This window comes from Polypterus senegalus, chromosome 12 (genome assembly GCF_016835505.1).
Source record: "Polypterus senegalus isolate Bchr_013 chromosome 12, ASM1683550v1, whole genome shotgun sequence".
Lineage (NCBI taxonomy): Eukaryota > Metazoa > Chordata > Cladistia > Polypteriformes > Polypteridae > Polypterus > Polypterus senegalus.
Genome location: NC_053165.1, coordinates 39,083,363 through 39,105,868, shown reverse-complemented (window position 1 = coordinate 39,105,868; position 22,506 = coordinate 39,083,363). Strand labels below are relative to the sequence as shown.

General features: G+C 39.2%; 1 protein-coding gene across 4 annotated transcripts in view; it reads right to left on the bottom strand.

The window, feature by feature from the left end:
- Positions 1 to 22,506, bottom strand: part of pparg (peroxisome proliferator-activated receptor gamma) — a 43,989-nt gene that overhangs the window by 13,905 nt on the left and 7,578 nt on the right. The window contains exon 1 of one of the 4 annotated variants that reach the window (XM_039770886.1): positions 6,538 to 6,668. The exons of the other annotated variants lie outside the window; for them this stretch is intronic. The gene's annotated coding sequence lies outside the window, so the exon portion shown is untranslated. Of the gene's footprint in view, positions 1 to 6,537; positions 6,669 to 22,506 lie in introns of those variants that run through there. 4 annotated transcript variants of the gene reach the window in all.

Here is a 22,506-nt window from a genome sequence, read left to right as displayed (position 1 = left end):
GCCAAAGCGCTCATGTGGGAGCATCCGATGCTAGCAACTTACTGCTCTCATCACACTCCCATATTTCTTAACTCCTTCCTTGCCACATGCTGGGTGACAGAGGGCAGACAAAGGTAATGAGGAGGTCCAAACGCAGGGGGCTCAGCATGCATTTAACCCTTTGTACAATCTGAACATTTTGTTTTAATTGGGACCATGTGCCATGTGATCTCTTTCAAAGTTAGTCAGATTGGTGTGGCCCAGTTGTCTCCAATGCCCTTCTTTGACAGTCTACGATGTCCTAGATACTGTGGTGGAAATGGCTGTCTGGTTTAGCAGAGGAAGGACTGAAAAGGTGGGGGAAAAACCCATGATGGCAGTTATAAAACAGGAGTACATGCCAGTGTGGGCAGATGGAGCCAACAGCGGGTGGAAGTTCTTAATAATGGAATATTTACACATTATCTGTGACACTCCATCAATGATCAGTGATCTTATTTAGATTAGCCAAAGGTATTCACTTTTTCATCACATTCGAATTAGCTGTACCTACTCTTAAGTGCTGGGACAATGCTCAATGCCAATTTGATGATAATGTCACATCATATCATCAATCTACTCCCTGTGCTGTGTGGTCATTGTACTTTTTGCTTTCATCTGACTTTTAAAGGTTTGAAAATATATTCTGATACTTTTCATTGCAGTTTTGTTTGCACTGTGAAGGAATGCAAAAACAAATAAAGACTGATAACAACTAATTGACTGACTAATTGAATGGTGTCCTCCAGCAGCCATGAGAACGGGAAGAGAAATCTTTGTGCCTATAAGCAAGTGCCCAGGCTTCTAGTGGGCATAAGGAAAGCCCACAGGAGCAGCTAAAAGAGACTCAGAATACCTAACTCTCTAACAGAGAGAGGTGCTAATGGATGCTATGAAGTCTACAGTCAGGAGGGGAACAGGGCAGCGGGTTACAGGTAGGAAGAAGAGATGGAGGAGACAGAGAAAGAGAGAGATGGGAAGTGAGAATGCAGATGGCGAAGAGCTGGAAAAGGTGAGGAAGCAGCCTGAGCAGTAAGACACAATGGCACAGTACAATATGCTTTGGCTTTTGTGCCTGCTCCATTTCTACATTGTGTTTTCCTTTCAAATCTAATGAGTTTTGATAAGTAAAAATATTTCTAAAATATTATGGGTTCATTTTTCTAACTTTATGCAAACACACACACATATATATAATATATATTTTTTTTATTTTCACAATTTCTTCAGTATCCACAACACATATACAGTTCTTTTGTCATTTTTTTTTCTTTTCTCCTCTACTCCTCCCCAGGCAAGAATCATCCACTCCTTTACCATCTCTGAATTGCCTTGGTGTGGCAAAATGGCTTCTTTCATGTTGGATCCAGGAGTATTTCCAGTGTGACAGCAATTACAACCAGGAAGCGCTTCTGTGTCAGATGCAATCTCCTTAATTGGGTGAAGTTACCTCACAGCAGCTCCCTCAGGCAGCACCCAGGTACCCCAGCAGGTCTGCCAATCAGGACTAAAGCTCCCATGTGCCCCTAAAGGTGTACAAGTGAAAGCTACACCATAGGGATTTTGGCACACAGTGTATCAAGTGAATACATGGCCCTGGGAGGCAGTCTTCTTCTGTCCTTCCATTATTATGACCTCCTGGCTGAGAAAGGTCCTAACAACCAAACTGACTGGGATGCCTGTCAATCCATGTCCGTCTATTTTAAAGGCATTCCAGCCAGGTAAGGAACTATTGATCCCAGCTGGAATGCCAACCAACCTGTGTCATCCTTGACTCTCTCTCTCTCTCTCTATCTATCTCTCTCATATATATATATATATATATATATATATATATATATATATATATATATATATATATATATATATATATATATATATATATATATATATATATATATACTGTATATAGTGCTTCTTGTTCCTAAGGAGGATCTGGTTCTGCATAGGCTGGTAAAACAGTCTTTCCTAAATTAAACTGCTAAGTGTTACATGTACTTTCTGGTTTTCACTCCTGTCATTTTATTAATTTCTGTCTGTGAAGGTCACGTTGTTCAGAAGCACTTACTTCTAAGGGAATGCATTTAAAAACAATCGAAGGTACGATTTGTTAAGAAAATGAATGCTGAAGATTAAAATAAATCAATAAGCATATCCTGATCCATTGTATAGGGATGTGAACAGTACTTTCATCCCTCTTTAAAGCTATACTTGCTTATCTGGCATTGTCCTCTATGGTGTGGGAGAAAAAATGGAGCAGTTACTTAAACGTGACTGATTACAGATATTGTTGAATTGAAAACGATTAACTACAATGGTACTCGATGGCTGAGTTTGGCATTCGCTGCTGGAATAAGCGATTTGAGATGATGGATGAATGTATGGAAGGAAAGAACGATCGATTTACATTTCAAATTGAAACTCATTTTTAGTTCGAGGTTCAAATGAGTAGCTATAATAATAATAATACTAATAATACTACTACTACTACTACTAATAATAATAATAATAATAATAATTATTATTATTATTAATAATAATAATAATAATAATATTATTATTATTATTATTATTATTATTATTAATAATAATATCGCAGCTCCAAATTGCAAGTAGTGAGTGGTGGATATATGCGTAAAGCTGGTGCGCGATCAATCTGTCTTGATTTGATGTTATTTGATTTATATACAGTACAGCAAAAAAGGGAACCGTCACATAAGCGGTGCTGTGATGTCGGTACCTGACCCAAAGGAGGCTGATTGCATCTTCTTTGTTGAAAAACTATCCGCAGCCAACTATGCCATTTTTTTCGGATACAGAGTAAAAAGTATTAATCTTCTCATTGGATACAACATAAAACAAGCCTGACTGTTTTTTTTTTTTTTTTTTTTTTTTTTTGGGTGATAACTAGCGCTTGACCCATGCAGAGTAATCGTAAATTTGTGGGAATTCATGCATTACCTTACGAGAGGTTTCACACTGTGGATTCTGGACCTACGCAACACCTTTTGATTAACTACAAACTGTATTATTTCTTTAGTTTGGCTTAATTTTATTACACCTTTAAATTTATTGTTGTACCCAGTGCCAGTGACTTAAAATAAACAAGAAGGTTCATTTGTTCTTTTTCATCAACGTCTTAAATATGTGCCAGTGTGCCACACATCGCCAGTGCCATAAGAAAGTAAATATAGACAAATCAGTCAACTACAGCATATCAGTTTGAGAACGCTGTTATACAGAGACGAACATAAATTTGTACGTGTACGTTTAATGAATGAAAGCTATTGCTATGCGTCCAACCACAGTAAGCGCTTTGCCCTGCAGGAGTCTTTTTGGTGATCGCCCACGTAACGGTCGGCTTATTCCAGCTCACCCACGTGGAATTATTTCTGTTAAGATTTTTAATGAATACAATTGCTAAAAGGAATCATTTTTGAATTATTCTTGTTTAACTTATAATTTATTTATTGTTAAATCCCAAGTCCTGACAATGTACTCTTTGTTTCAAGGCGTTTAACAGCGAGAATATATATACGCAAGAATCCCCTAATCATAAAACTACAGGACCTGTAAGTATTACTGACGACGCACAGAGATGTATCCAAGTTATTATGGGATCCTTTGGATTTTACATCAGCATATCTCAACTGTTTATGCTGATAGAAACACCTATCAGTTTATCCATCAACGGCAAAGATACAAACTATTTTGGCATACATTAATACGATTTAAGCGACTCATATATTTATTTTTCTGAATTAAGCTTTTCGTCACCAGGTGACGGAGTAACAGGACGGCAAATTTCTGGACAGTTTTTTTTTTTTCATTTAGACAGTGAAGTTGAAAACATCTTTAAATTCCGAGAGGAGAAGAAAACATATAACATTTACATTGAATTGGGAAAAGTTATTTGTGGGTGTGTGCGTGGACTGGCTTCTCATTCAGAGATTTTTGCCTTGAGCCCCGTGCCGTCAGGACAGCCTCCGGCTCTGCTGCCTTTGCTCGGATAGAAGAGTTGGTGTTAAAATGTGTCAAATTTTTAAAACACCTTTCGGTATTTGGGCCAGCTAATTTATGTGCATATGTTATTTACACGTTATCGTTTAAATGATCATGTATAATAATTGTGTTTGCACTTTGAAAACCCTTAAAAATAAAGGTCCGTGTTTCTGACAACAATACTCAAGGGAATCTGTTTTGGCTCCCAAAAAGATCACCCATATAACGGTTCCAGATTTATTTAGATGCGCAGCAGGTTCCATAAACAGGAATAAATGATAAGAGAATTTGTGAAATACTTATGAACTCGTGATTCTAAAAGAACTCTCACTATGTAAACAGGGTAAGTTCAGAATTTCTTTTTCTGTTCGTATCCCGCTGCAGCATTGTAAAAAAAAAAAAAACTGCTGTAATTTGACAGGTGTTTTCACAGTAAAAAATAATGTTTTGAGTGTCTGCAGTTCTGCTCCCATATGACCTATGGAAGCCAAAGACCTGTAAGCTTGTCAATGCCAAGGTCCGTTTGGAAGGTGAATGCGCACTCTCCGCCACCGCAGGCATGTGGTCTGAGAAAGCATGGCCTCAACTCACCAGACGACATGAAGACCACTCGGGAGGCCTGCTGCTCCATTCCTTTATGAACGCCAGGGGACTGTGCAGATATAGACAATGCCCACAGTGCGTCCTGTAGGAGGAAACGACAACTCACCTTTTGTGGAAAAAAAAAACCGTTAAATTATGGCAACATTTTTAATGAAAGTGAGTGACCTTCACGTGTTTATCCATCCATCCATCCATTATCCAACCCGCTATATCCTAACTACAGCGTCACGGGGGTCTGCTGGAGCCAATCGCAGCACAAGGCAGGAAACACACCCCGGGCAGGGCGCACACACACACCAGGGACAATGTAGAATCGCCATTTCACCCCCGTGGGAGGAAACCGGAGCACCTGGAGTAAACCCACGCACACACACACGGGGAGAACATGCAAACTCCACGAAGGGAGGACCCAGGAAGCGAATTCGGGTCTCCTAATTGCGAGGCAGCAGTGCTACCACTGCGCCACCGTGCCGCCCTCACGTGTTTATCTTTAAGTAAATCACTATGAAGTACATACTGTTATTTTCATGTACAGTTTCTTGCTGTAATATCTACATTATTACTAGCAACCTTGTTGCCAGTAATTTAATGTAAAATATACAGTGCCATTTTTTACAAGATAATACCATATATTAAAGAGTTTTGTTTTATCTACATATTAGGGACATTTTCAAAGCCCAAAGAACCAATTTCATACGCAAAGACCCTTTTCCAGAATGGAGTAGATTTATCTCAAGCAAAGGTTCAACGATGAAAAATACTATTCTAATACTATACTAGTCTTATCCACTCTTTAGTCATTGGTGTTTTAACGTATAACAACTGTAATAACTGAAGTAACTGGGAAAAACAGCCACGGGTCATAGATAGATAGATAGATAGATAGATAGATAGATAGATAGATAGATAGATAGATAGATATTCATCTTAGTATAGATAGATAGATAGATAGATAGATAGATAGATAGATAGATAGATAGATAGATAGATAGATAGATAGATAGATAGATAGATAGATAGATAGCCCATTTACCAGTCGAGTACTGCTTTGCTTAAGCTGAGTTTCATATTTTTCTATTGCTTTTGATGAACTTGTAATGCTACTCCTGAATGTCTTTATTTTTTAGCTATTGTTTCATCCGCTTGTACACCAGACTGGCGATTTTCTTCAAGTTGCTGCAGTGAACTATCAAAGCGTCGAAGTGTTCCTTCTAGCCGGCATAGCTGATTAAACACTTAATCGGACTGGGCACATCGAGGCACTAGAGTGCTTCATATCGCTAAAAGGGGGAATCTAAATAGAGACAACCCTTTAAGATGCCAGCCGTTGACGTGCCCTGTAGGTACTTTAGTGATGTTGCCCTGTTACTTATGTTCTCTAAAATGTCGCACAGGAAGAGGCAGCGATTTTAAGTGTAACCTGTTGAGCCACCTTCAGGTGTACCTTGGAGTACAAGCGAAAGTCACAGAGAGTCCCTCACGCCTGCACGTAATCGCTGCAAACGCCTGGCACATCTCCAGACAGGCACACGCAAGCAGCCGCGTGCCTTCCCTTTATGAAGCAAGCCGCCGGAGTTAGTATCACTTCCAGGTCCCTGTCAGAAATCGACCACAAGCGTCTCGAGTGGAAAAGGAAGAATGAAGCCACCCACCCCACTTCTCACATAAATTCCCAAAAAGAACACCCTTAAGGTCAAACGAATGCTCATCTTGTTTCAGTGGTTTGAAAAAAGAAACGAAAACATGTCAAGTGACAGAAAGGCTCGCTAGGTGATCGTCAAGCGTGCCACCACAGCTAGCTTGATCTGAGAAACAGTGAGTATAGCATTTCGAAACATAACTTAAAAAGGGCCCTACAATGTCCTCGTTTATCTAGTTAACAAACTTGCTTTTAAAATGACCTGCGCTTCATACCTTTAAAGGGCGACGAGAAGTCCAATGCACTGCCCAGAAATCACTACCAGATCCATAAAATCGCAGTCCGTGATCGCACGCGGCGCTCTTAGTAAATTCAGCAGGTCATTTTTACTGATCACAACACCAGACTGGAGCGTAAACTCAAAAAGGCAGAAATCAATGCGAGCTGCATCCTCCCCCACTACACTTATGAACTCTACTAACCCGAAATTCCTCTACCAGTTTGTCCGCAATGACAACATTTTTGTTAAAGAAGAAGAAGAAGAAATCTTTACAGGCAGAACTATTTGATTCTATATAATAACCTAAGAAGTCACATTAGCAGCTTTGTCTTTGGAAACAGTACACATAGTAAATTGTTGAGTGTTTAAGATAATCAGTCTTTATAATTTAGGAGGTATTCTACACAAATTGCCTTTTACAACAAAACTGCAATTAACTAGATATAGATAGATAGATAGATAGATAGATAGATAGATAGATAGATAGATAGATAGATAGATAATGAATGGCTCTATATTAGATAGATAGATAGATAGATAGATAGATAGATAGATAGATAGATAGATAGATAGATAGATAGATAGATAGATAGATATCAATCTCTCGATCTGTCCACTTATTCCTAAAACATATGTTTTATAGATGCAGCCTCAACACATACTATTTAATGGAGGCAGTAGCCAAACCTGGACAGTATAACAACTCAACAAAGATAACTAAATTATCTTGACAGACTACAGTGAGGATAGAATGTTTTTAGCATGGAAACAGCTTAAGGGGCTGGGGTAGGGTGGGGTTGTCGGGGTTGTTATTTGTATTATACGTTTTACTGTTTGCTTATGGCAAAACAGGGGGTAATGCTGCTACATCACAGCTACAAGAAACTATATACGTGTCTGAGTCTAAGTGTACTTAAAACATTCTCTTGGTGTCTAATTAATTCATCGCACATTCATTCGTGTTAAAATCCACAACCAGATCCATTCATTATGAAGTGATTATTAAGAAGCAATCACCGTGCTAGGGCGGAGGTCCAGTCTGAAACCTTTAAGATGCGGTAGTCCCAGTTCATCAGGCCTGGGGACTGAGTCAGTTGGACAACACTATGGAGTCATCTACCACTACTGGACAAGCTCAGTAACGCAGGGCAAGATGAGTGGTGGCACACATCAGTTTCCAGGTAGCTTTTAACACTTTGAAAATCGTTTAGCTTTTACAAGGCAGCAAACTCGCCACTTTTGAATGTAGTTTACACTACTGGAACATCCCATTTCTCATGATTCTTGATACAGAGCTTGCCAGGATAGATGTAAATAAGATCTCTTCTGTAGTAGTGTCCTGAAGATGGACACTGGGTGAGTGGTCACTTCCAGGGCCCTATGTGGCATTCTTTGGATTCATACATTTACTTGGTGGCTAACTTGTTTTTGACTGATAATGGGGCACATCCCATATTATGGGTCAGTCTCTTCCAGCTGGATTCTACAACCCTGTCAGCAACCGCACCCCTCAAAGAAGGTGACCAGATTACACCAGGAAACTTTTGGCTGGTTTATCCTTTGTAATCAATATAAGAAAATATTTTGGCTGAAAACATGTTTTGACCAAAATAGCTTGAAAAGTCCTTTTCACTTTGATATTTCAAAACAATTTCAAGTTACGGTTCACAGTTTCCCAATGTGCTTGCTATAAAAGCAAAATGTGTAGCAAAATGCGAAGTACAGAGTTTAACACTTTAAAATTGATTAACACCAGGTACACAGCACTCATTGACTATTTTACACCGGACTCACTGCGGACTGCTCTTGTTTGCCATATGAGTGCAGAATAACAAACCCTGTCAAGCTAAAGACATGTCCAAAATATAAAAAGTCAGTTATTTTGTTTGCCAGTAAGTGGCAACCTTGCAGGTCTCCTGCCTGAGGCATAATTCTGCTTGAAACACCATGTAGCTCAGGTTCCTCCTCAGACCTACATGCTGGCCTATGATCATTCCACAACTAATGTCTCAGGTTCAAACAAGCAATCTTCAAAAGTTAGGTTCCCTGACTTACACAATCGAAAAGATTCACTTGTACTGCCCTGGAAAATTAGAGAAGAAGGCAAATTGACTTCTCATAGTTCTTGAAGACATTAGAAACTAAGGTTGGTGTATGTCACATAAAAGGGTATAAGATTCAATAATCCTCCCATTCATGTATCATTTGTCTAAACCTTAATATACATTTTATGATGAAAGGAACCACTACTGGATGGGGCACCAGGCTATCAGAGGGTAGTGCAGTGTTTATGTAAAAAAACAATTGTGTGATGATGATTATAGGGTAAGGTAACACTCTCAAACCCGTTTGATCCAACTCAGAGTCGTGGGAGGCTGGGGCCTAACCTGGCAATATTGGTCAGAAGGCAGGATGGCACACTAGTCCATTGCAGGGGCCTCACACACTCGCATGTGAACTCAGCCCTTGAAATTAGTCGAGTGAAATGTCAATGAGTTTTAAAAACCCTTATGCTGGACCTTGTATTCACACTTTTTTTCCCTAGATTCTCTTTAGAATGAGGGTGGATTTGATGGCAAGAAAGAATATTTAATAACTCGTGAACTACAAATTAGAAAATGCTCTTCATTTTGAAAATATGAACTTTTTAATTTTTTCCTTGTGCCTTTATTGGCAAAAGTAACAAAAAACAACACATTAGTTTTGTGAAACAATGTCACATTAGTCAGATGTGCTAGGAGTGTAGTTTTTTTTAAACTTAATTAAATGTTGATTATTAATGGTAAAAAAAAAAAAATTAATAAAGAGATGCAAGGCAGGAAAGCTCTCTTTACTCTGGGAGCAGCGGTGCAGCTGAGCAGATGCATTCTTTTCATCACCTGTATTAATATGTTCATTACTTATACCGCTGTGGGATTCACACATACTATTTACGCTAGAATTCTAAAAGCACAGAATGGATCACTTGGGCTATGACTGCGTACCCAGGGGTAAAGTCATTTGAGTAGAGACTTGGCACAGGCAGGGATAAAGGGACCACAGCCTGTGCTGTCACCTCCTCGGGGTACTCCGTCTAAAGTCCCGGTTTCACATACTAGTGATGTGGTAATGCTATGGGTGTGATGATACATGGTTATGAACAACAGCAGCTGACACATTAACACTCACAGACTAACAGTCTGTTCCAATAAAAACTCATTCATTTACACAAATGACTATGAGGTTAAAAAAGGATATTTTCATAAGTTTTATTTCTTGTCAGCAGGGGTTTAATAAGGCACACTTTCCATCATGATGCAATCACAATGCAACATTTTGCAAATGCCGGCAAGAGCAATAATCCACAAGAATGTCCAAAGTGGTCTCTAGAGTCCTCTTATTTTTATCCCTTCACTCTGCTTTCTAGCACAACAAGTAATATTTCTCCAGAATCGGGCCGCAGACTACTTTTCCTCCCCTGGCTGCCACACTTTTGCCATTTGCAGATATTCAAGAGGCAGGCTGGCTTTAAGGAAGTCTTGTATCTGCTATGAGGAAATGCTCCCAGTCTTAATGTGAATAGCACTTCTACATTCAAACAGTACTGGCAAGAACAGGCCATCTAACGTTACAAGCTGGCCAGTCCTATACACCTAATTTGTCCAGAAAAACATCAAGCTGAGATCTGAAGGACATTTAAAATACTATTATCTACCATAATACTTGGTAAATCATTTCAAGTGTCTGTGGTTCTGGAAAAAAATACTCTAACATTTGTGTACACAGAAACTACCCTTAACTTGTTTTTGTATATAGTGATGAGTCCACTATGATTCTTGGGTATTTCTCATAAGGTTCACTTTTAAGCTTCAAACCTCCTATTATGTATTCCTGTCTAATATCTTTAATTCCTGTGTATAACACTGGATGATATAATATTAATTGCAAAAAGTGAGGAAAACAAAACTAATGCTGAATCCTGTTTGAACTGGGAATTCAGAATTTCCAGGATTCCTGTTGGAAGTATCAACTGGAACACCCCAACAATCTGGATTTGCTACTCGGAAAGTTGGGACAGCCTCACCAACTTCAGCATCAAATTCCAAGATGGCTACCCTGCACATGAACAGAAATGAAAGCTATAGTTGTATACTGTTTAGTAGTGCTTCTGTCTATTTGAGTAAATTAGTTGTAGACAGTACTGTCCAATTTCTATCTGTGAACATGTGTTACAGTGTTTCAATGTGCAAAATACAGCACCACGTGTTGTTCAATAGTTGTCCTTATACCTAAAGAGTAAGCACAACAAAGGCTTTCCTGGAGGCGTCATATTGATTTTCCAAATATTTAATTGGAACACAGACAATTCAGGTGTGATATCATTCCCAGCTCCAACATATGACTTCAAAGGTAAATGGAATGCAACATAATTACATGGAAGAGCAAGTTAGAAAAGATATTTTAATAAATGTAGGGAAAAGTAAAGTATTGACAATAACAAGGGAAAAACAAGAGGAGAAACTGCAAATGTGGATACATATAGAAGGAAAACAAGTACAAAATGTATTAGCATTTGAGTACCTGGAAGAATTAACAAGTGAAGATGTAAAGATTGATAAAGAAAATAGAAACAAAATAAACAAGGTAAATAAAGTATACTATCGAATTAATAATACCCTAATAAGGAAGAATTAAGGATAAATTAAGTATAAAAATGAACATGTATCTACTGTATATAAAACCATATACAGTATATACCAATAATGTATTCTGCAGACTTTCAGTTAATACTGGATAAACAAAGATTTAAAATAACAGCAGCTGAAATAATGTAATGTAATGCAAACACTCGTGAAGATCACAGAAATAAAACAGCTACATAATAAGGAAGAATGAAACAAAGTATCCCAAAAGGTGTTCAGAATGAAGTGTGAAAAAGACCAAGAAGAAGATCTAGAAGGGGATGGGAAGAAAACATCAAAGAAGCAACCAGAAACAGAGATATGACCATTGAATAAATGAAGATCCTGACAAAGGACAAAATAAAATATAATCAATGGCTCAAGACCACAACAGAGTAAGTTATAATGGGAGAAGAGGAACTAAGTAAGCAAGTGTTATACCTTTCATTACTTACTGTATATTAAGGCCCAAATCTGAATTCTGTCCTGGTACACCAGTCACAATTTGGATGATTCTAGATTATCTGCATTCCCACCTACTTTGGTAGCTTTTTTTATACTCTTATCAAGATCATTTACAGTGGTGAGCAAAAGTAGTCAATTCCCTTGAAAGGCATCATCATTTTCTGCATGCAAAGATTTGTACACATATTTGTCCATTTAATATTTTAATGTGAACTCTTAGGCTGTTATAATGCATTTACAAAATCAAAATAAACAATTTTCTGTAGATATTTAACTGAAGAAGAAAAACTTAAAAGTTAGTGCTTGCATAAGTATTTAAACCTCTGTGCTTTGGAAGCTCCAGGTTTACACAAATGACAAATTAATCATAAACTGTTGTTACTGTAGATGGCGCTATACCAGCGCTTAACCCGATACAGACAGACACGGGAGGCACACTACTAAAACAAAGTGCTTTTATTTTCCTCCAGTGTTTGATGACCTATTTCTGCCTGCACTTCAAGGTGTGGCAGAAGAACCACCCAAACGGGCTCAGGAACAACTGCAGCACACCCTGGCGGCACCCCCGGATCCCAACAGGGTCGTAGAGAACTCCATCTCCCATGGAGCCCTGCGAGAATCCAAGGCACCATTGCCACCCTGGGGGGCTGCCATCTACCGTCCCAGGGGAGGTACTGTTCTGACCAGGCTTGCTCCCCCGGTCCATACAGTGAAGAGGTGACAGTCGTTTGACCATAATTAAACATAATTAGGTACTACTTGTAAGTTCATCACATATATCTGGATATAAATAGCATGCTTTGTAAGGCCAAAGACTTTATTGGACAATCACTGCAGAAATGAAGACAAAGGAGCATTGCAATTTCAGTCATTGAAATATACTATACAAGGTAGAAATGGCTACAAAAAATATTGAAGAGTTTTAATGTCCTGTTAACCACTGCTAATCAATCATCAGAAAGTGGAAGGTTCATCACAGCATCCTGATTCTTACTAGGACATGCTGTCCTTCAAAACTAAACATCAGAGGAAGAAGTCAACTGGTGAGAGAGACTACTAAAAACACAACCATCATTCTCAGAAGTCTGCAATGATCTTTGGCTGTGAAGGTGCATGGGTCCACAATTTCAAGAGCTCTTCATAAAACAGGACTTTATGGGAGGGTAACCAGAAAGAAACCATTCCTTTAGTAGGTCCACATAAAAGCACGTATGGCATTTGCTACAAAACATGAAAAAGGCCCAGTTAAGATGTGGGAGAAGGTTTAATGATCAGGTTAGACCAAAAGAGAACTTTTTGCTAGATGTCAAAGAGGTGTGTGTGGCATAAAACTAAAACTGCCCATGCCTCAAGAAACATCATACCTACAGTGAAATATGGTGGTGGTAGCATCATGCTATGGGGATGCTTTTCATGCACTGGGACTGGGAATCTTGTCAGAGTTGAAAGGGCAATGGTTAGACTCAAACACTTCACAATATTGCATGAGAACATGTTCCAATCTGCTATGATCCTATAGCTTGGGTGAAGATTAATCTTTGACATGGCAATGACCCTAAGCCTAAGGTTAAAGCGACACGGGAATGGCTCAAAAACAGAAAATGAATACTTTGTAATGGCCAGGTCAAAGCCCTGATCTCAACCCTACTGAGAATCAGTATCTGAAAACTGCTGTCCAGAGTAACCATCCCACCAACCTAGAGCATCATTACAATGAGAAATTGTTCAGAATCACTCCTGAACAATGTGTAAAACTGGTAAATACCCCAAAAGGATTAAAGCTGTTATTACAGAAAAAGGTTTTTTTGACAAAGTATCAATGTGTAGGGCTTGAATACGTATGCAAACACTAACGTTTGAATTTCTCTTCTTCGGTTAAATGTTTACTGAAAATGGTTTATTGACACTCTTGGATTTTAGTAGTGTGACATTCTTCAGAAAGCATTCATTCTTGTTTATGGCCTTACCACATGAAACTTGAGGACAGGTTTTGAAAAATCTACAGAGAGGAACAGAGACTTATACTCCAGCAAATGACTGATGAGACATTTTAAGCATTCTATAGAGCAGGTCTTGAGCAGTGGGCACCCACAGAAAGACAAGAGAATGACAGAAATGTTAAAATTTTTAAAAGATGCCCTACAATAGGAGGCCGAGCTATATTACTATGCTATACACAGCTCTGTATAAAATTAGTAGTATTGCTGGAATGAATATGTGTGCCATAGTGCCCCCCCCACTAAGTTCTCCTACTGTGGGCTACAGAAATCTCTTCACTGGCATATCTTCTACACAGTCTTGTCACCAAGGCTGACGTTTTATGATTTCCTGGCACTGCAACACACTGTATGTCATGCTGACTTCTTTTGTTTCTTCTCTGAAGTGACAGGTAGTGCAGACGCAAGAAACCACAGACCGGAAATCAAGGCTTTTAAGGCTTAAAATAAACGAAACTATAAACTCTTGACCCTGAGGGTGGATTCAGTGCAAATGAACAATTCAGACTCTGAATGCAGTGTGCCAAAGTGAATGTTCCAACCAGCCGCCTGAAGCACCTACTTGTGAGGAAGAAGATACATCAGCAAGATAGAACTGGTTTGTGTTGACTCACCAGCCTTTAAGTCAGCTGGTGAAAAGGACACTTTGGACAGATGTTGCCACTGCAAAAAAAAAAAAAAAAAGAAGCAAAATAATACTAATAATTTTTAAGAATGGATAGTCCCCAGCTACATTGTGACGCTGCCCTGGATAAAGGGGTTAGGAAGATGGATGGATGGAGAATTCATTAATGATTATTAGTAAATCAGATTTCAAATGTGAAAAAATAAGTTGCCAAGATTTCAGCCAAAAAGGTATCCTTGGGTACATTGAAAGAATGGCTACGTCCATTGCCCCCTTCTTCTCCCATCTCACCAGTCTTATGACATTCATAAGTCATCTGCTGTTTCCTAAGCTCTTGGATCCTGCATGGAATACTACCAACAAGACTTGAACCTTCTGTCATGCCAGCTCTAAACTTTGCCCTCATGAAGGGAAGTGCAATGCCACTTGTCTGAGACTTTAGGGTCATGAGGTTCCACTATGACCACATGACTTCCTGCAGCCCTTCAGTTACAGTTCTCTTTGTGGTTTTATGCCATAAGTGAGCCATACCAAGTTTTATCCAGTGGGGGCAAAGGAGAGCAGCAGACAAAGTAAAGCTCCTCCTGATTTTCAGTGAAAAACATCAATTGCAGCCATTAACAAGACAACATCACTCATCACTTTAATGTCACATCACCACTTAACACAGGATTTACAGTGTGGCATCACCTTACTTTGTGGAGCTGAAGTACTCATTCAGAATGGACACAATGACAACATGGCAGAGAGTTTCTCTAGACACAACTAGCAGTGATACTACCACAAGACAATACAAGGACTTACTCTGGAAATAACTGGCAGTGACACTAGCATGACAAAATGGTGCTATAAAGAAATATTAGAAACACCATAATGACCTGGCGCATAGGCACAAATAAACAACTTTCACTGTCACTAATAGGATCTGACATGTAGACTTTCATTGCAAATAATTGACAGTAAGAATGGCAGAACACAAAAGAGTGATACTGAGTAGAAGTGACAGACAGACTCACATAATCAAACACATAACCTAAAAGGCAGTAGCACAGATAGGATGTGCCATAGAAAATAGCACCAAAAACATCACTTGACACAGAGAATGCGATCACCAAATGACTGGTAGAGACATTCACATCGCACAACACAGACCCCTGCCTTAGTAGTTTTAATTCAACCTATCCCTCCAATTCAGTGCAGTCGTTTAAAAACTATGGTCACTATTAGATGCTTCTTAGGAAAATTAAACCATACAATTCTTAAAAGTTACATACCAGTTTTAAAATTAACCTCTTTCCAAAGTTTTAGAAAGGCTGTACCCTTACTCCCGTCTTAATCTTAAACACTACAGGTTTTTTTAAATGTTTCAGTTTGGCTTTCAGTCCTATCACAGCAAAGAAACTGTCTTAACCCACAAAGTTAACGTTATTCTGATATCCTGTAATGCAGGAAGTATTACCACCTTTACGTTTTTAGAAGTAAGTTCCGCTTTTGTCATAGCTGACCACACCAACCTTTTACATCTGCTTAGCTGAACTGCTGCCATTGGTTCTTACATGGTTAGCGTCTTATTAATTCAATCCTTTTAACATGTGCTAAACTCTATTGGCAGACCTCCTTCATTCCTGTTAATGTTAACAGCCTGTGCAGTTAGAGAAGTCCTGTTCCCAGACCAATATTATTTTTTGTGAATAGAACATCCTGCTATTAGGAAAAATAACTTGGAAAAATAATGTCCAATTGACTTACAAGCCAAATACACCAAGCCACATGTATGACTTGTAGATTTTCTGAGGTCACTTTTTCCAATATCTGGCCATCAGCAAGTAGGTATTATCCTGCTAATATTGTGTCCTAGGCAGGAACCAACCAGGAAAGATGTGCCAGTACATCAAAGGGCAAAGTGGCCCTAAGTTGGAGTCACCTGTCAGTCTAAACTAGACTAAAGTCCCTGGAGAGCACGCAGACTTTACAAGAGCAGTGACCTGACTAGAAGTGGTTATAGCCCTAATCACCATCTTACACTGTCATCCCTGTACATGGTAAGGAAAAAACTAATTATATCAACTTTGCAGCAATGGGCAGAGTGGTGGCTCTGAGGCTAGGGATCTGCACCGGCAATCGGAAGGTTGCTGGTTCGAATCCCGTAAATGCCAATAGGGACTCCGCTCTATTGGGCCCTTGAGCAGGGCCCTTAACCTGCAATTGCTGAGCACTTTGAGTAGCGAGAAAAGTGCTATATAAATGCAAAGAATTATTATAATAAAATAGTCAACTCTGAAGTCAAAGGGTGTACATTTTAGATATGTCGAATGTATTTGGCTATTATTCACATTTCTCTTTTATCTAAGAATTAGTTGTCATATTTAAAATCTGTTTACTTCAGACTAGACACAACAAACTAACAGAAGTATCCAACTCTGCTAGGGTTGGAAAAAAATGCAGGCATGAAATATAGGGGAATAATAATAATAGGGGAAAAATTGTGGTCCCAAACCAAATTTCACTTACTAAACCCGTAGCCATGATGACAAACTCTCACTGACCCCTTTTCCCGTTCTCTTTTTTTCTTGGCGTTATTTCTGTGGTGGTTTGCATCACTGCTGTTATGACCAAGTTACTCCTCCTGGCCCTGGAGACAATGGCCTTCATACAATTCAATCAGAGTTATGGGATACTAGCCAACACTGTAGAAGCAGCAGGTTTGGCATTGAGACCATGATTGGTTTTACCTTTCCTAAATTAACAACAGGTTTATTTTTTCCAAGATCTCTTGACTGTATTATTGTCTTAAGTTTATCTTAACTTACCTTACTTTACTTCATGTCATCTGACTTTCCAATGTATTACTTTTACAGTTCATTAATCTGTATTTGCAGTACATGTCTAAATATGGTTATGTGTATTCATATTGTATATACAATACATAGTGCTTTTCTTTATTACTACTGTAGACTTAAACATCTTTGTATATACTCAAAGCTGATTATAGAAGAAAATCTTGAATAGAATTAAACTGAACTACCTGATGAGACTAAAAAGAAATAACACTTAAAGAGGTACAGTGCACAACTAGCAGAAACACTGAAATGATGCCACATGCATTAGATTAAACTGATAGAAGCACAGGACTCATTACAAAGATTGTTGCCAGAGTGGCATTGACATTATTTAGACTGAAAGCACATAATGGCACTGAACACAACTACAGAAAATTTGAAATGAACCAAAGAATGGCACCAAACCAAAACCTCAGTGACACTAACAGAACCTGACAGAGAGAATGGCATCAAGTGGCATGGGTTTTGACATTGACCAAAGACTGAATAGCATTTAATAAAACTGGCAGAGACATATGATCTGACACACAGAGTGAGACCTCAGCCCAACTGGCAGTGATACTAATGGGACTGGTCACAGAAAGTGCACAACAAAACATGCGTGAGACTGACAAGGCCCAACACTATAGCTAAACTATAGCTGGTATAGTTAAACAAAAAATTCCCCCATTGCCCAAGATCTGAATTCTCTATGCAACGCTGGCATAGAATAGAAATACAAACCAAATGAAGCATTTCAGAAGGTTCTGGTTGCTTTGTATTCCACTGACAGCGTGTACAGAATGTTGTCTCAAGATGCTACATAGCTGGCCTTGTGCCTAGCGATTGGCTGGCATGAATAAGCTCAACTCCTCTAGTATCTAATAGATGTTCTTCATCAACAGGCTCTCCTGGGAATAGAAAAACTCCACTGGAAATAATTCAATAACACATTTTTGGCAGCTACTCTGATATCCCAATATCTTTATTGTGTGGCTTCATGGGAATTTCGGTTTACACAATATTTGGAAAAGCAACCTTTTGCCTAATTTCTTTTTTTAGAAATGAGTTAAGGGCCTGATTGCTCTTTAGGGATCCTTTGGGCTTCCTTGATAGAGGAGGAAAACATGCTAGCATACAAAGTGCCTGAGTGGTGCAATGGCCGCCCATCCCTGCATTCCTCGATGTCTACAGAAACAGCGAGTGCAATATTGGTTGGCAGCTTCTCAAGTGCACTGGTGTGGACCCCTGACAGTAATGCTACTGTGTATGACTCCATGCCATGGGTCTAGACTATTCCCATACTTTGCTTCTCTTTATTTAAGGATCTCTATTCCTTTTTCTTCTTTTAAGTTAATCTATGCCCAGAGGTTCCAGCCAGAAGATTGTGAATACACAACTGACAACATGGAGCAAAAAAAAAAAAAGTGCCTGTGTAACTGTGTTCAAAATCAGGCTGATTAAGCCATATAGCCTTCTGACTGTGCTGTTCAATGTTCCACAGCTCTTCTGTAGCATCAAGGTATTTTCACAAAGTAGCGTGTGAGTGGAGGAATTTGTGTTGCGATTTGGTGTTCCTGACACACCTTACAATTACAGTTCAAAGTTCTTTTTGCCGATCCCTATCTACACACCTGCACCCACTGTGCTATAGCCTGACACTTAAGTGTGGCTGGGCGGGGCTGCCATTACAAGAGGTGTGTGCATCATCTGCTCCCATGAGGCCTTGAAAAGAGCTCATACAGCTGTATAGACTGCACTTCTAATTCAATTTTCACTGTGGATAAACCCATTAAAAATGAATGCACATGTTGTTTTTTCAGCTTTTAGAAACAAGATATTTTCTGGAGCACCACATAGATAAAATCTATCTTGAGTGGAAGCTTCTTTTTAAATAAGTAGACTGATACTGAACCCTAATTTGAAACAACATGTAGTCAGTTGAATCCAACCCACCTGAGCCCTTCTCTACCTAGTCAGTCCTACTACGTAGATCATAATAAAATCCAGACTCAATAACCTGGATAAAGGCAGCAAAGCAAAGTTAAGACAACCCCAACACAGTCCAATTTAACACACTTCAGCCAAGCAAGCTGTGCTAAGCAACATCCAGCAGAGAAAACCTCAGAAGATGCTTATTTATAACAAACATCTCTGACGATACCAGGCTGGAAAGGCTCAGCCCAAACAGGATGGTCTCAGTCTACCCTGACCAAGAACAGTACATCAGAGTCTAGATCATCAGATTCAGAATTTAGTTTATCCCAGATCAACTAAATTTGCCAGTCAGGCAAACAGAGTACAATATATATATATATATATATATATATATATATATATATATACACTGTGATCCCTCGCTATATCACGCTTCAACTTTCGCGGCTTCACTCTATCGCGATTTTTTTCTCATACACGCTTACGTCACTACGCGTGCGCTTTCTAAGAACATTTATCTAAGCCCCACGATGGCTCCTAAACGTGCTGCTTTTTCTAAGCCTTCTGACAATAAAACTAAGCGCCAGAGGAAGATGCTTACTATCCAGGAGGAGGTGGCAATATCCTACAAAAGCCTCCTCACGCATATGAAAAGACAGCGCCAGCAACTGCCTATCAAGATGTTCTTCAGCCGCGCACCCAGACACCCACTGCCTACTCCTAGTACTTCTTCACTGAAGACAACAACGCACCTGCTGAAGATACTGCACCACCTCTGAAGACTCTCCTACTGAGGTCGTGCCTTCATAGGTTAGTGGTTGTGTGTAAGAACTGTGTGTGTGTAATTAAATGTACAGTACAATAATCTACTATATAAAAGCGGTCGGGATTGTCCTTCCGTCCCGTGAGTGGAAAGCGTAGCGGTAGTCCGCTTATCACAGACTTACTACTTGCGGCTTGCGATACGAAGCGACGCAATGTGAGCAGAGTTCTGGTGCTCCCATAGTTCCCTTGCTTTTGTGCGCGATGCGCTGGAAAAATAGACAGAATTATGTCTCTGGAAATAATTAATGTTGATGGAGTACAAATGCCTCACCGCGTAGTAAATATCAGGAGAGATGGTGCTTGCTTATTCTCTTATTCTCTTCTTTATAGCTTATTTAGTGCATGAAACTCCGTCTTTAGTGGTACAGATTCGGGCTGACATTGTACGACTTTGGACAGGCACTCGAGGGGATAAAAAAAACATAGGTTTTCGGGAGATGTTATGGATAGGCACTTTGATGTTCTAATTCCCTACACTTACATGCCTGATGTACACATGGAGCGCACACAAATTGAGGATAAAAGTCGGTTGCCTTAAAAGGCGGGTGAGACTAGTAATAATATGATATTTGTAACGTCTAATATGTCTTATTTTCTCTTATTTTGTCTAATATATTGGGTGATACGAGTATAATGGTGACTAAATGGTGTTATTTCATGTCTAGAGGGCTCTAATAATGTTAAAAAACGTATTTAGAAGGTCGTAAACAGGTTTTCTATACTCTAACTGCGAAAATATTCGATTTATAAATAAAGAATCCTACTTGAAAATTCATTTATCACGGTAGAGTCTGGAACGGATTAACGAAAACGAGGGTTCACTGTATATATATATATATATATATATATATATATATATATATATATATATATATATATACTAGCCATCCCCCGCGGCTTCACCTGTGTATCAGTGAAACTGGACAGTGAGGAGGGCCCCACCCAGCTCTCTACTCCTGACGTCACTCTTCCTCCTCCCCTCGGCCCGCAGCCTCTATCTCAAATTAGCACAAAGATATCGCTCCTGCAAGCAAAGTATGATTCTTAGCGTAATGAGAGAGGTCGCAAAAAATCAACCGGAATGTTCAAACAAATTATACAAAAAAAGATCTAAATCCGTTAAGTAGTTCTCTCGTTCGCTAACTAGGCAGAGTTAAGGTTACGCTCCGAGGCAGAGGCGTGAGTGAGGAGGGCTCCGCCCCCCTCCCCACAGCCCGATGAGTCTCTCTCGGATTCGCACTTATAAATTGGTACTGCAAGCAAACTATGATACTTAGCGTGATGAGAAAGTTGCAAATCAACAGAATGTTCAAGCAAATTATAGAAGAAAACCTGATCTAAATCCGTTAAGTAGTTCTCTCATGAAAAGCGAACAGACATACAAACAGGTCTCTCTCTATATATATATATATATATATAAAAGTTTGGTTTACACACAAGCCTTGGAAACTCATCTGCACAGATGTCAGCACAGAGAATCATAATGTATCAGCATAAAGCTAAACAGACTATCCTCCACAATGTTCAACTCAGAAGAGAAACTGTTTACAGTATATAAATCAATCTGAGCTAAACTCAGTTCAAAGAACAGAACAAATCAAGCATAGTTCATTTTAAGAATAAACAAAAAAAGTTCAAGATAATTTTCGCACCAAAAAAAGAAGACGGTAGCCCTGATGATAGGCTATATTGCCGAAATGATGTGTGTCTTACCTTCTGTTCCTTTCATTGAGAAAATAACTACTGTACATTTTTTTTTCCTGTGCAGACGCATGCTGAGGCAGCTATTCACTTACTATACAGTTCAGCTAAGCTCACTCCAGCCTAGCAAGCCAATCAGTGCAAAGTTCATGCCAAAAGGGCCAAAAACTGTTTAGTAGCGTCTCATTAGACTTAAGCCCAGCACAGTTCATTTCCATTAGAAGTCAAGTCAGAGTAACTTGGTTCTGCAAAACAAGGATAGGATAAATTCTCACAGTTTACTGTTATCATACTGAAGTCCAACAAAATCATCTGAGCAATATTCAGCTCAGAAAATGATGGTCCATCAAAATACAGCTTAGTAGTAACTCATCCACAACATTTAGAACAAGAACAATGACATCTTCCTCAGCTCAGAAAAGTCTAGAATTTTTTAGCAGTCCAACTCAGCCTAGCAAAGCCACAACAAAATGTTTGTCACAGTTCATAGCCAAGAAAACTCATCTTTTGCCTACCAAATTTCAGTTCCTTCAAGAAGAGCTCATCCAAGGTTCACCTTTTAGATTTCATTTCAGAAGGCCTAGGCAAGACAAGTCAGTCCTTACAAAGACCAGCTTAGACGAGGCTAATAAATCTTAATCAAGCCTACGTCATTACACCATAGCAAGGCAGTGCTCATGTCCACAGAGTTTAGCTCAGTAGAATCTAGGCCAGAACATCTTCGCCTAAAAATATACTAAAACACAATCACCACAGTTTTATTAATCATTCTCCAGCTCATCAAAGCAAAGCTGATACTCAAGTGAACATAGCTCAACCCATAAAAGCCAAGTGCAGTAGAGCCCAGATTACAACAAAAGCAATTTATTTCTTGCATAACCCAATATTACTCAAGGATTGCCCTGTTTTTGACAGCCCTCGGCCTTGACTCCC